This window comes from Mirounga angustirostris, unplaced genomic scaffold (assembly GCF_029215605.1).
Source record: "Mirounga angustirostris isolate CCGP_5_RB_7025 unplaced genomic scaffold, mMirAng1.0.hap1 SCAF_15, whole genome shotgun sequence".
In the NCBI taxonomy this organism is placed as follows: Eukaryota; Metazoa; Chordata; class Mammalia; order Carnivora; family Phocidae; genus Mirounga; species Mirounga angustirostris.
Genome location: NW_026991723.1, coordinates 37,511,394 through 37,523,746, shown reverse-complemented (window position 1 = coordinate 37,523,746; position 12,353 = coordinate 37,511,394). Strand labels below are relative to the sequence as shown.

The window sequence follows — 12,353 nt, the reverse complement described above, 5'->3', positions numbered from 1 at the left end:
TTTAAAGTGAGGTATTTAAATATTCAAGTACTATTGCTGAAATATCTATTTCTCTCCTAAATTCTGTCAGCTTTTGCTTCACATATTTTAGAATTTTGTTTCATATATTGTTGTTAGGTATACATATATTTATGATATATCTTCCTGATAAATGGACACTTTTATAATTAAACTGTCTTATTTGTTTCTATTAACACATTTTGACCTGAAGTATGTTTTCTATTACTATTATAGGCATTTCAGCTCTCTTTTGGTTGCTGTTTTCTTAGTAACATTTAGCATGATTTTCTTTTTATCCTATTTGATCCCAAAATCTAAAGTAATGCTCTAAACATATACAGTTTGGAACATGCTTCCTCTTAAGTTTATTATGCCAATTTTTATCATTTAATTGGCATATGTAAATCATTTATATTTAATATAATTACTAATATTATATTAATACTACCATTTTACTACTGCATATTTTTATGCTTTTTTTATTCCTCCATCCTCCCATTACCTTCTATTTTGTGATATAGATATATTCTAGTATACCATTTTAATTCCTTTGTTTCTATTATATTTTTGAGTTATTTTTCTTAGTTTCTGGCCTAGAAATCACAATTAGCAATTTATGTTGAAATAATCTTATTTGAATTTGCATTTAATTACAGCTAGCAAAAACCTTGCTTCAGTATCTACCACTCCCTCCTTCATATTTAATTATCTTATGAGTTACATATGTTTTTATATACTATGAGGTTATCAACACTAGTTTTATAATTATTTTAAATGCAATTGTCCTTTTAAAAGTATAGAATAAATAAGTATAAAAGTATAAACATATTTGGGAACTTATCGATGTAGCTAGTTACCTGACTTGTTCCTGATATATCTTCGTGTGTATTCTAGTTATTGTGTAATATGATTTTATCTCAGCTTGAAAGATCTTCTTTAGTATTTCTTGTAAGGCAGTTACCCATACTTCCTTCTGCCTCTGTAGTTCAGTTTGCTATCTGCAACAAAAATGAAGCAACAGTACAAAGGCTTAACATTTATTATCACTCATTCTTATATTTGGTGCTGCAGAAACAATTCTTATTCTCAGATTTCCCCTGGCTCCATTTTCTATTTTTTAATCCTAAAAATTTCTTCATAACTTCCAAATCAATAAAGTTTTCTCTTTCCATACTGATTTAATTTTCTTCCTCGGCATATAGGCATTATCACTGTACCTGTAGGAAACTTTTCTCTAAAGCTTATCTCATTTAGAAGCATTAGGTATTTATATTTCTATCACTTTGTGGGAGAATAAGCACCATTAAGCCATGGACCAAATTAATATTCATATTAGAATGGTGTATAGCATACTGTGGGCACTCGACAATTATTGAATTAATAAATAAATTAATACAAGAGAATTTTGAGACAAATTTTGAGTAAATAATAATAGTATTTCTGTTCTGAACCTCAAAATACTGACAAGTTTTCACAAAATTTATCTATTAAGACTATAATTCATTTAAAATCTAAAAATGTTTAAAAGATTAACACATATACTTACAAATAAGAAATATTATCATTGGTGTTTTTGAAACCAACATCATTTTATGAGTGTCCATCATCAGTCAGGATTTCTGTTTATCTTACTGAAACTTGAGGACACTCAAGGTTGTTATCTGTCCAGAGAATAAGAAAACCACATAAACTTTTCAGGCTAGATAATAAAAAGTGAAAAATAAATAATAAATGTCTAAACTAAAGCTAAGCTTTTAAGTTCTTATTTTACCCTAATTTTTGCATTATTGCGTGAACTGATATCTAATAGGATAGAAAAATGGATTTTCTAAGCACCAAATAAAAAGCATTCATGTGTCCTACAAGATGCTTTATCCTCCATACCTTGGTTATTTTCTTTCTTTCTTTTTTTTTTTCATATTTGGCTTAGATCCCTAGTGATTATCAGAATAATTAAAGTTTATGTCTGTTTTGAAGGGCAGCTATTAGTAGAAAGCATCATTAAAAATCAAGTGGGCATCTGGAACAGGGCAGAAGTTGAGAAGCATAAAATACACTAGATACTACATCATGAGTGGTGGCTGCATGAATAAGTTATTGCCTCTTTAAAAAGTTGATAGTTTATTGTCTAGCATATTCTTGGAAAAATATTTTTAAATTATTTTAGAATTGATCTATTTGTTCCAACTAAAATTCTACTACTTATATTGGATCAATTCATTTATCCAGTCTTGGTCAAAGTATTCGGATACTATTACAAAGGACAATGAAAGTGAATAAAAAGTTATTGAATGCAGTAAGTAGAATGAATTCAACTCAATTTTACTGAACAAGGAAATTTGATACGTCTTGATAATGAGACCAAATATTTTAAGACAGATTTATTTATCAAGGAACTTAAATAATACTGAGAGGAAATTTTACCTAAAACATAAAGAAAATTAAATTGCATTATTGTAGGATACACAATCGGTATTTCTCAACATATAGAGTTGACCTAAAAATTTTATTGAAATGTAATTTTAATTCTGTGCATCTGGGTTGGTTCCTGAAGTCATTTATCATACTTTGATACAAAGAGGTTGAACAATATCATAGGTATATTAAAAAAATAGCAGTTAATATGTATTAGGAGTCAGAAAGATTGCAAAGCTGATTACATCAGCTGTCCTTAAAGAAGGAAAGGATTTCAGTAAGTGCTTTATTTTATGTTGCAATAAAAAAAGAAAATTCCAATATTAATAAAACTTTTTCAATAAAACTTACTTGTTACAATTCCACCTTGGGTGTGATGCGAGAAGGTTACTAAGAGAACTTGTTGCAATTTTACTTTAATTCGTTTCCCCGGAGAAGCATACATTTCTTCATGGCTTCTCTTTGCCCAAGTTTTTGATTTTCTAGTCTTATTCATAAGGCATTAGAATGGACTTGAACCTCCTTTTCATTAGCAGGGGGTAACAAGCAATCTGAAAAGCAAACTTCTACAATGAATTAGATCTCCAGACAACTTGCTCAAGCAACAAGCAGAACACATTTCTGACGTAAGCAGACATATTGAATGAGATAATGTGCTTCTACAAAGTTCTGACCGTTTGAACTGACTCGGACCATGTGAGAGATGTAGCTAGAGCAGCGTACACAGATTTGAGTGCATTCTGTTTCATAACCAAATCATTCTCTTCTGATCTCTTATATTTTGTTCGCTTCAAAAATGCCTCCCAATCTTCTGCCCCATTGTTCCTACAAGGTGAGCTTACAAAAAGCATGTGATACTAAGCACTTGATGATGATTTATCTTGACATGACCTCCTTGGTTTATATCAGAAGCCACAATTAGGCACATGTCCCATTGCTTTTCATTTTTTTTTTTTTTTACCAACCCTACTTCATAAAAGCAAATTAATCCTTTCATCTTGGAAAGCAGAACAATTTAATACCTTCCAAGCACTTATATTTGCATGATTATTAGTCATTTTATAAGTCCTTTTTACTAAACACAATGGCAACTTATAATACCATGTATGTACCTATACACATCCTTGAATATTACTATTTTTACCATTCAAATATAATCATTCTCCAGCTTTCTTTTATCAAATCCTACAAAAGTCTTTGAAACTTCATGTGGTAGTAATACTCAGGGCAAAAATATTCTAGAAATAGTTCCCAGTAGAATGCTACTGTTTTGCCAATCTCATATATATGAAATGAGAGTGATATAACCTTTTTCTCTGGATCAGAAATATAATTACTGGATTTAAGAAAAATCACACACAAAAAAACAAGAGCCTGTGTGTAGGAGGAGTATTCCAACACAAATGGCAAAGGGCGTAGGGGTCAATCAGGCTACTTAAATAAGATACAAATATGAAGAAAATTAACTGTAATATTGTAATAATGTGTACAACTTCCAATTTACTTCAGTAGTCTTTAAAATTTATTTTTGCTGGTTGAGAAGGATTTCACTGTACTCATGTAAAATATAGTAAATCATTAAAAGTCAGATTATTATCTATGCCTTTAAACAGATAAATTGAGTCTGAATATTCATGGCTCTCATCAGAGGGCCAAACTTTTTAAACCTATCCAATGTTTGCTTGTAATATTTGAACTTTGTGATTGAGTGCACGTGAGGGTGCACTAAATATTCCTCTTGATTGACTAATATCAATGGGTATATTCATAAATTGTACTACCATGAAAAATACTAGTGGCATTGGTTTTAATATAACATGTTCTATGCACATTTCACATATTGGAAACATTTATATGCAATATTCAGCTACACATACTAAGATTTGGAAATGTTTTAACTTTACAGATTGCCAAAAATTTAAATATCTACAAAATGATTGACACCTATTAGCTATTTTTATGTTACTAGCTAACATTAAATGCTCCAGAACTAGTAATTTAATATGGGACCTATCTCTAGTGTTACCCAGATTAATCACTTTACCTAATGAAGCTACCTATGGTTTTAATTAAACCTTTAATGTTAGTGAAAGTTAAGTGAATACTTTTGAAATAAAAGCATGATATGCAAATTCATCTTTAATCACATTTGACAATTTTTTAATTTGCTATAATTCATTTATGATTCTGTGGTTCTCTTTATTTGTAAAATGCTTGGCTATCAGGCTCTAGAAAACTAAAGTTTTTATAGTATCTAATATCTGATAAGCCTATTAGATACAATTAAAATTTAGAAGATTTGCATAACATATTCTTGAAATGCAAAATAATTTCAAAATTTTTACACTACAAATACTAGGATGTGCATTGCTTAGTGTATTTTATATGCTTATAATTTAGAAATAAATATATTTGCCTGTAATATTATATCTTTCCTTATAAATCAATTTTATAAATCTGTGTTAAAATCTATAATTATAAAATTTCATTAAATGTAACATGTTTGATATTACATGATTACACTTGGCATATTTTTGTGTAAAAATCTGTAAATTATTTAGATTAACTAAACTAATAATTTTATATAGTAAGTTATCACATCTAAATGTTCTTAAATTAGGATCTCATCACTGCATGCAAATATTTAGAGGATATTGCAATAATTTACAAATCTGTGGTTTGTTATATTTTAAGAGATGTGGCTTTCATTTCTTTCTGATTATTGCTTCATAACTTTCTAAAAACTTCTGATCTCTTACTTTAATCCAAAAGTTTTTTCTTGATTTTATTACTGTGATCATCTTAGTTTATTGTGATGACTTTAATTTTTCTATTTCTTGAGACCTGAGAAAAGATGTTGGTAGTCAGATTATTGCATATAGTTGAATGAGTTATTGCTGCTACTTAATACAAAGATTTTGAAATAAGCATTTGTACTGCAAGATGTCTGAAAATCTTCCTCAACTATTCATTTAGTGGAGAAAGACATTTAACACCTTAGAAAGATAATTTTCCCCTTGTCTCATTTCTCTCACCACTATTTCTTTGTCACTCTCTGGACATTTTCGTAAAATATATTCACTAATGTTTCATTGCTCTATTGAGGTACACTCATTAAGTATTTTTTTTTTTTTTGAAAAGTTAAAAATTCCTTAATTTTTTATTCCTGGTACCACTACCACAATTTACAGGGCAATATACCTGATGTAATGAAAAGAAAAAGAAAAAGACAAAGCTACAACAGATAAAAGACCTCAGGAATGTACATCTAATTGACACTACATTGCATTAATCAATAGCTGCACTTTTTGCAAACTGTGGCTATGACAGTCCTGAACAAGAAGGGTTTCCTGTTTAAGCTGCAGTAACTTTTCTGACTATGGATCATCGTTCCTTCTGTGGCAGATTTTTACAGTTCCTCTAATGCATTTGGGACGACTGTCTCAAAGTAACCTGCAGCTTTCCTGACAACTCCTCGCTCTCTCTCCTGCTAAGAACTGTAGCCCTTTTCTTCTGAAATTTTTTTAGAACCTTCTGCTGCCATATCCACCATTTCCACCACCAGATCCATAACCACCACCATAGGGACTGCCCGAGCTTCTTCCACCAAAACTGCCCCCCTTCATGGGTCCATAATTTGATTGCTGTTGTCCACTATAATTTCCAAAATCATTATAGTTCCCACCACCACCACAGTTACCACCTCCAAAATTTCCTCCTTCATTGTAACCATCATATCCTCCACCACCACCTCCATATCCGCCTCCTTGGTTTCCATATCCTGGTCCACCACCACCATAGCCTCCTCTACTAGTATATCCAGGACCACCACCATAGTTGCCACCATCACCTCCAAATCCATTATATCCACCATCACCTCCTCCATAACTACCTCTGCTGCCACCACCTCCGCCACCATAGCCTCCTCTTCCACCGAAGTTTCCACCACGGCCAAAGTTACCACCACCTCCAAAGTTTCCTCCGCGACCCATGAAGTTGCCAGATCCACCTCCACGACCTCTTTGTGATCCAGCAGACTGCATTTCTTGTTTAGAAAGGGCTTTTTTCACTTCACAATTATGCCCATTAATAGTGTGGTATTTCTGAACAACAATTTTGTCAACTGTATCATGATCATCAAAAGTTACAAAAGCAAATCCTCTCTTTTTTCCACTCTGCCTGTCTTCCATAACTTCTATGGTTTCAATCTTGCCATACTTTTCAAAGTAGTCTCTCAAATTATATTCTTCTGTATCTTCTTTAATACCACCAACAAAAATTTTCTTCACTGTTAGATGGGCACCAGGCTTTACAGAATCCTCTCTAGAAACAGCTCTCTTTGGTTCCACTACACGCCCATCAACCTTGTGTGGTCGGGCACGCATTGCTGCATCCACCTCTTCAACACAAGAGTAAGTCACAAAGCCAAAACCCCTGGAACGTTGTGTTTGGGGGTCTCTCATCACCAATCTGTAAGTGTACCCCATTTTTCAAAATGTTCTCTTAAACTATCATCTGTAGTTTCAAAGCTCAAACCACCAATAAACGGTTTTCTCAACTGCTCTGGTTCCTTTGGATCATGGCCCTCCTCCCCCCGGCGGCGACGGCCGGAGTCGGGCTGGGGGCGACCGGGCGGCGGTTTTACCTCCATTTTGAGACCCCACTCATTAAGTATTTTTAAGAAGTTATTCAACATAAAGCACTGCACAAGTCACTGAGAAAAGAATAATTATTAAAACACCGTCCTGCTCTCAAAAGTTTAGACTGCAGGGGAAGATTATAAATAAATACAATATACATTCATATTCATCATTACATATGCTGCGAAAATTGTCTCTAAAGAGGACCATCATCAATTTCTTCCCTTCCCATATCTAAATGCTACTTCTCACAAATAGAGGTAAATTGGGTTTGTCCTCCCCTTGAATGTACTGTAGATTTAGTGACCTTCTTGACCAAAAGAATGTGGAAAAATTCACATTCTGAGACTTCTGAGTCTGAGACTTAAGGCACCTTACAGGTTTTACCTGGGTCTCTGAGAAAAAGCTGCTGTTAGGTAGGAAACCCAACACCAGATGGCAACGTTTTGGGTATGCCCAGAATAGCCCTGAGAAAAGGTCTTATTAAGAGAAACAAAGTTAACCAGCCAGCCCACAGCTTCCAGCCATCTTAGCTGAAGAATCAAAGATGTGAATGCATATACTCCGCACAACTGAGTCTTCAGATCATTTCCAAGCCCAGCAGCTACTGACGGCAGTACACATGGGAAATATTAAAGATCATGCATTTGAGCCCTGTTAACCTACAGAACTATAAGTAATAATAATATATCTCATTTTAAACCACTAAGTTTTGGGCTGGTTTGTTATCTTAAAAATACTTAAATAGAAACCATGTGTCTATATTTACATATGTACTATATAAGATAGATATATAACATAGAGAATATGCATTATATAAGATGAACATGTCTCTATATACAGAGCAATGAAAAAGATACAAAAGGCCTTAGTCAAGCGGATATTTATGAAAAATGGGACTGAAGTGATAGAGCAAAATGAGAGAAAAAGGGATGTAAAATCTTTCTCTAACACTATAAGAATGCTTCAAATTATGATGCAATAGGTAATTGTGGCAAAAGTACCAGCTGATAACCAAGCTTATTTCTTCTTCCCTCTCCAGTTTTTCTTGGCCTTTGTTGCCATTTATATAGGGCCCTATGATTGTATTTTAGCAAATAAAATAAGAGCGGAAATGTGTGTGTAAACTCCAAAGCTGGCCCTTGATTTCCATACCATTTTTCCCTCCCTCTCTCCCTCTCTTCCTACCTTCCTTCCTTCCTTCCTTCTTTCCTTCCTTCCTTCCTTCCTTCCCTCCTTCTTTTCTTCCTATCTTCCCTATCCTTTCTTCTTTCTATATATCCTTCATCTCTTCTTTTTAAAAGAAAAATATATTACATTTCAGGGTGTATTCCCATGAGTTTCTAATCTAAACTCCATCCTATGGGATAAAATCATTATAAATATATCTTACTAAGATCTGCAATCTTATTTCTTTTCTTTTTTTTTTTTTTTGCCTTTTCTACCTGTCAATACCATAGGATTCTAGAATATATTCTGATTATTCAAGCTTCTCTCATGTTATTCTTTTTTTTAAAAGATTTTATTTATTTGAGAGAGAGAAAGAGAGAGAGAGAGCGAGCATGCATGCACAGAGGGAGAGGAAGAAGCAGAATCCCCGATAAGCAGAGAGCCTGAGATGGGGTTCAATCCTAGGACCCTGAGATCACCATCTGAGCTGAAGGCAGACTCTTAACTGACTGAGCCAACTAGGCACCCTCTCATGATATTCTTGCTGTCTTTCTCCTGTTTTCCTTCTCTTCATCTTTTAAATATTATTTTAATTCCACACTTCATATTTCCATATTCAAAATTTATTATATTTTCTCAAAGCACCCTGTTCTGTTCCTTTACCAAATGGACACACTTTATATATTTATTTGTGTAATATTTTTATCCTTTATTAAAATGTATATTCTGTGAGGCTAGGGAAAAATTTTTCTCGTGACATAGAGCACTTTATAGTTATCAATAAAATTCATTTGAATTTGGGTTTCTATTATTTACAGTAAGCTAACCATATTTAATTGAAATGACTAAGATTACATTTCGGGTTTGCATATATGTTACCAGAACACTCTCTAACCTCCTTTCACAATTATACTTATTCCATTCATTATAAATTGACATATGAAAAAGTTAAGTAGAGTTTTCAGCATATTTAATAAAAAAGTCAATGATAAGTTCAAAAGTGTATGTCATGAATTTCTTTATCATCGGGTAGCTCTGAAGAAATCTTAGAAACAATAATTTTTATTCGTTTCAACACAGCCAAACATATGAACCAGGAATAGCTGAGAAAAAAAAGAAATATTATTAAGCATTGGTTGAAGCCTGATATTTGCATTTCTTATCCTGAATATGTGGTCCTAAATGACCAAAGATAAAGGATATACATGTTGCTTTTCACTTTCTCATGAACCTCATATAACAAAAAACAAAAGGCCAGTTCACTTGACTAATTCTCAGACAGAAATTCTACAATCTGATTTAAACATCAAGTGAAAAGAGAAATTATAAATCTATATTAACCTTGTTAGCCCAGAAAGGGTATCAACAGGTTACTTTTGGGACACCTGGGTGTCTCGGTCAGTTAAATGTCTGACTTCGGTTCAGGTCATGATCCCAGGGTCCTGGGATCAAGTTCTGCATCGGGCTCCTTGCTCCTGCCTGCTTCTCCCTCTGCTTGTGCTCTCTCTCTCTCTGACAAACAAATAAATAAAATCTTTTAAAAAATAGGTTATTTCTCATTGAAGACATACTTTTTCCATTAACTTTAAAATTTGGTTTGGAGTTTTAGATTGTTAACTCTTTCTCAGTGTTGCTTATAAAATGATCCTTTCCAGAGTAGTCGGCATGTGAGGGGGGAAAAGGAAGTAGATTGTGCATTTGATTATTTAGTAACTACATAAAAAATATGCTATGCCTTTATTTAAATATAGAAATATATATATACACACATACATATATACTATGTATACACACATACATATATACACGTAATATATATGTATGTGTGTATATATTAAGTTTTGCTATTAGCATAAATAAAACTGATCAAGGGAAAAGAAAGGAAGATGTGCTTTCTTATTTTAGAAATTTATTTTTTCTTACTTTCTACTTTTAATATTTTTCTAGATTTGAGATATAATTGACATATAAAGTTATGTAAGTTTGTTTATTTTTTTAAAGATTTTATTTATTTATCTGACAGAGAGAGAAAAAGCACAAACAGGGGGAGCTACAGGGAAAAGCAGAGGGAGAAGCAGGCTCCCTGCTGAGCAAGGAGCCCGATGCGGGGCTTGATCCCAGGGCAGACACTTAACCCACCGAGCTACCTAGGCCCCCCTAAAGTTATGTAAGTTTAAAGTGTACAATATGTTGATTTGGAACATATATGTTTTGCAAAATGATTACCACCAGAGCATTAGCTAAAACCTCCATCACGTCACATACTTACCTTTTTTTTTTTTTGTAGTGAGAGTATGTAAGATCTACTCCCTTAGCGAGATCAAGTATGTAACCCATACTATCAACTATAATCACCACGCTGTACATTAGATCCTCAGATCTTATCGGTCTCATAACTGGAAGTTTGTATGCTTTAGCCAACATCTCCCAGTCTCCCCCACCCGCAGCTCCTGCCAAACCACTCTTCTACTCTGACTCTACAAACTCAATTTTGTTAGATTCCTCATATAAGTGAGATCATACAGTATTTGTCTTCTCTGTCTCACTTATTTCACTCAATGTCCATCCATGTTGTCAAAAATGGCAGAGATTTCTTCTTTCTTAGAGATGAAGAATATTCCATTATACTCTCACACACATACATACACCCACACATACACCTCACATTTTGTTTTGGAACATAGGGATCACAGATGCATTCATTTGTTGACAGATATTTAAGTTGTTTCCATATCTTGGCTATTGTGAATATGCTGCAATGAACATGGAAGGAAATATATCAATTTGAGGACCTGTTTTCATTTCCTTTTGATGGGAAATACCCAGAAGTGAAATTGCTGGATAATGTGGCAGATCTATTTTTAATTTTTTGAGGAAACTTTGTATCTTGGTCATGTCAGTTGCAAAGTCTCCTCTTTTATTTCTGATTTTATTCATTTGAAACTCCTCTTTTTTCTTTGGTAGTCTCTGTAAAGGTTTGCCAATTTTGTTTATCTTTAAAAAAAAGATCTTAGTTTCATTGATCTTTTTATTGTTTTTTAGGGTCTCTATTACATTTATCTCTTCTCTGACCTTAGTGATTTCCTTTCTTTTGCTAATTTTTGGGTTCGTTTGCTTTTTCTAGGTCCTTGCAGTGTAAAATCAGTTATTTGAGATTGTTATTTTTCTTAATGTAGATATTTATCTTTATAGACTTCCTGCTTAGGCTGCCTTTACAGCATCTCAAAGGTTTTGGTATGTTGTGCTTTCCTTTTCATTTTTTCAATATGTTTTTAAATTTCTCTTTTGATTTCTTCTTTGATGTATTGGTTGTTCAGTAGTGTATTATTTAATTTCCATGTATTTGTGAATTTTAGAGCTTTCCTCCTATTATTGATTTCTATTTTCCTACCACTTTGATTGGAAAAGACACTTGCTATAATGTCAATGTTCTTACATTGGTTAAGACTTATTTTATGTCCCAACACATAATCTATTGTGGAGAATGTTCCATGTGCTTTTGAGAATAATGTATCTTCTGCTGCTATTGGATGGAATGTTCTGTGTACATCTGTTAGATCCATTTGGTCTAAAGTATGGTTCAATTCTTTTTTTTTTTTATGTTATGTTAATCCCATACATTACATCATTAGATTTTGATGTAGTGTTCCGTGATTCATTGTTTGCATAGAACACCCACTGCTCCATGCAGAACGTGCCCTCTTTAATACCCATCATCAGGATAATCCATCCCCCACCCCCCTCCCCTCTAGAACCTTTAGTTTGTTTTTCAGAGTCCATAGTCTCTCATGGTTCGTCTCCCACTCCGATTTCCCCCCTTCATTCTTCCCCTCCTGCTATCTTTTTCTTTATTTTTTAACATATAATGTATTATTTGTTGCAGAGGTACAGGTCTGTGATTCAACAGTCTTAACACAATTCACAGCGCTCACCATAGCACGTACCCTCCCCAATATCTATCACCCAGCCACCCCATCCCTCCCACCCCCCACCACTCTAGCAACCCTCAGTTTGTTTCCTGAGATTAAGAATTCCTCATATCAGTGAGATCATAAGATACATGTCTTTCTCTGTTTGACTTATTTCACTCAGCATAATACCCTCCAGTTCCATCCACGTCATTGCAAA

The 12,353-nt window shown here is 33.4% G+C and overlaps 1 pseudogene across 1 annotated transcript; it reads right to left on the bottom strand.

Annotated features, from left to right (window-relative positions):
* Positions 1 to 5,556: 5,556 nt before the first annotated feature.
* On the bottom strand, positions 5,557 to 7,069 carry LOC123842125 (heterogeneous nuclear ribonucleoprotein A3-like; annotated as a pseudogene). The gene has a single exon (XR_010407529.1). The product of XR_010407529.1 is annotated as a heterogeneous nuclear ribonucleoprotein A3-like (transcript).
* Positions 7,070 to 12,353: the final 5,284 nt, after the last annotated feature.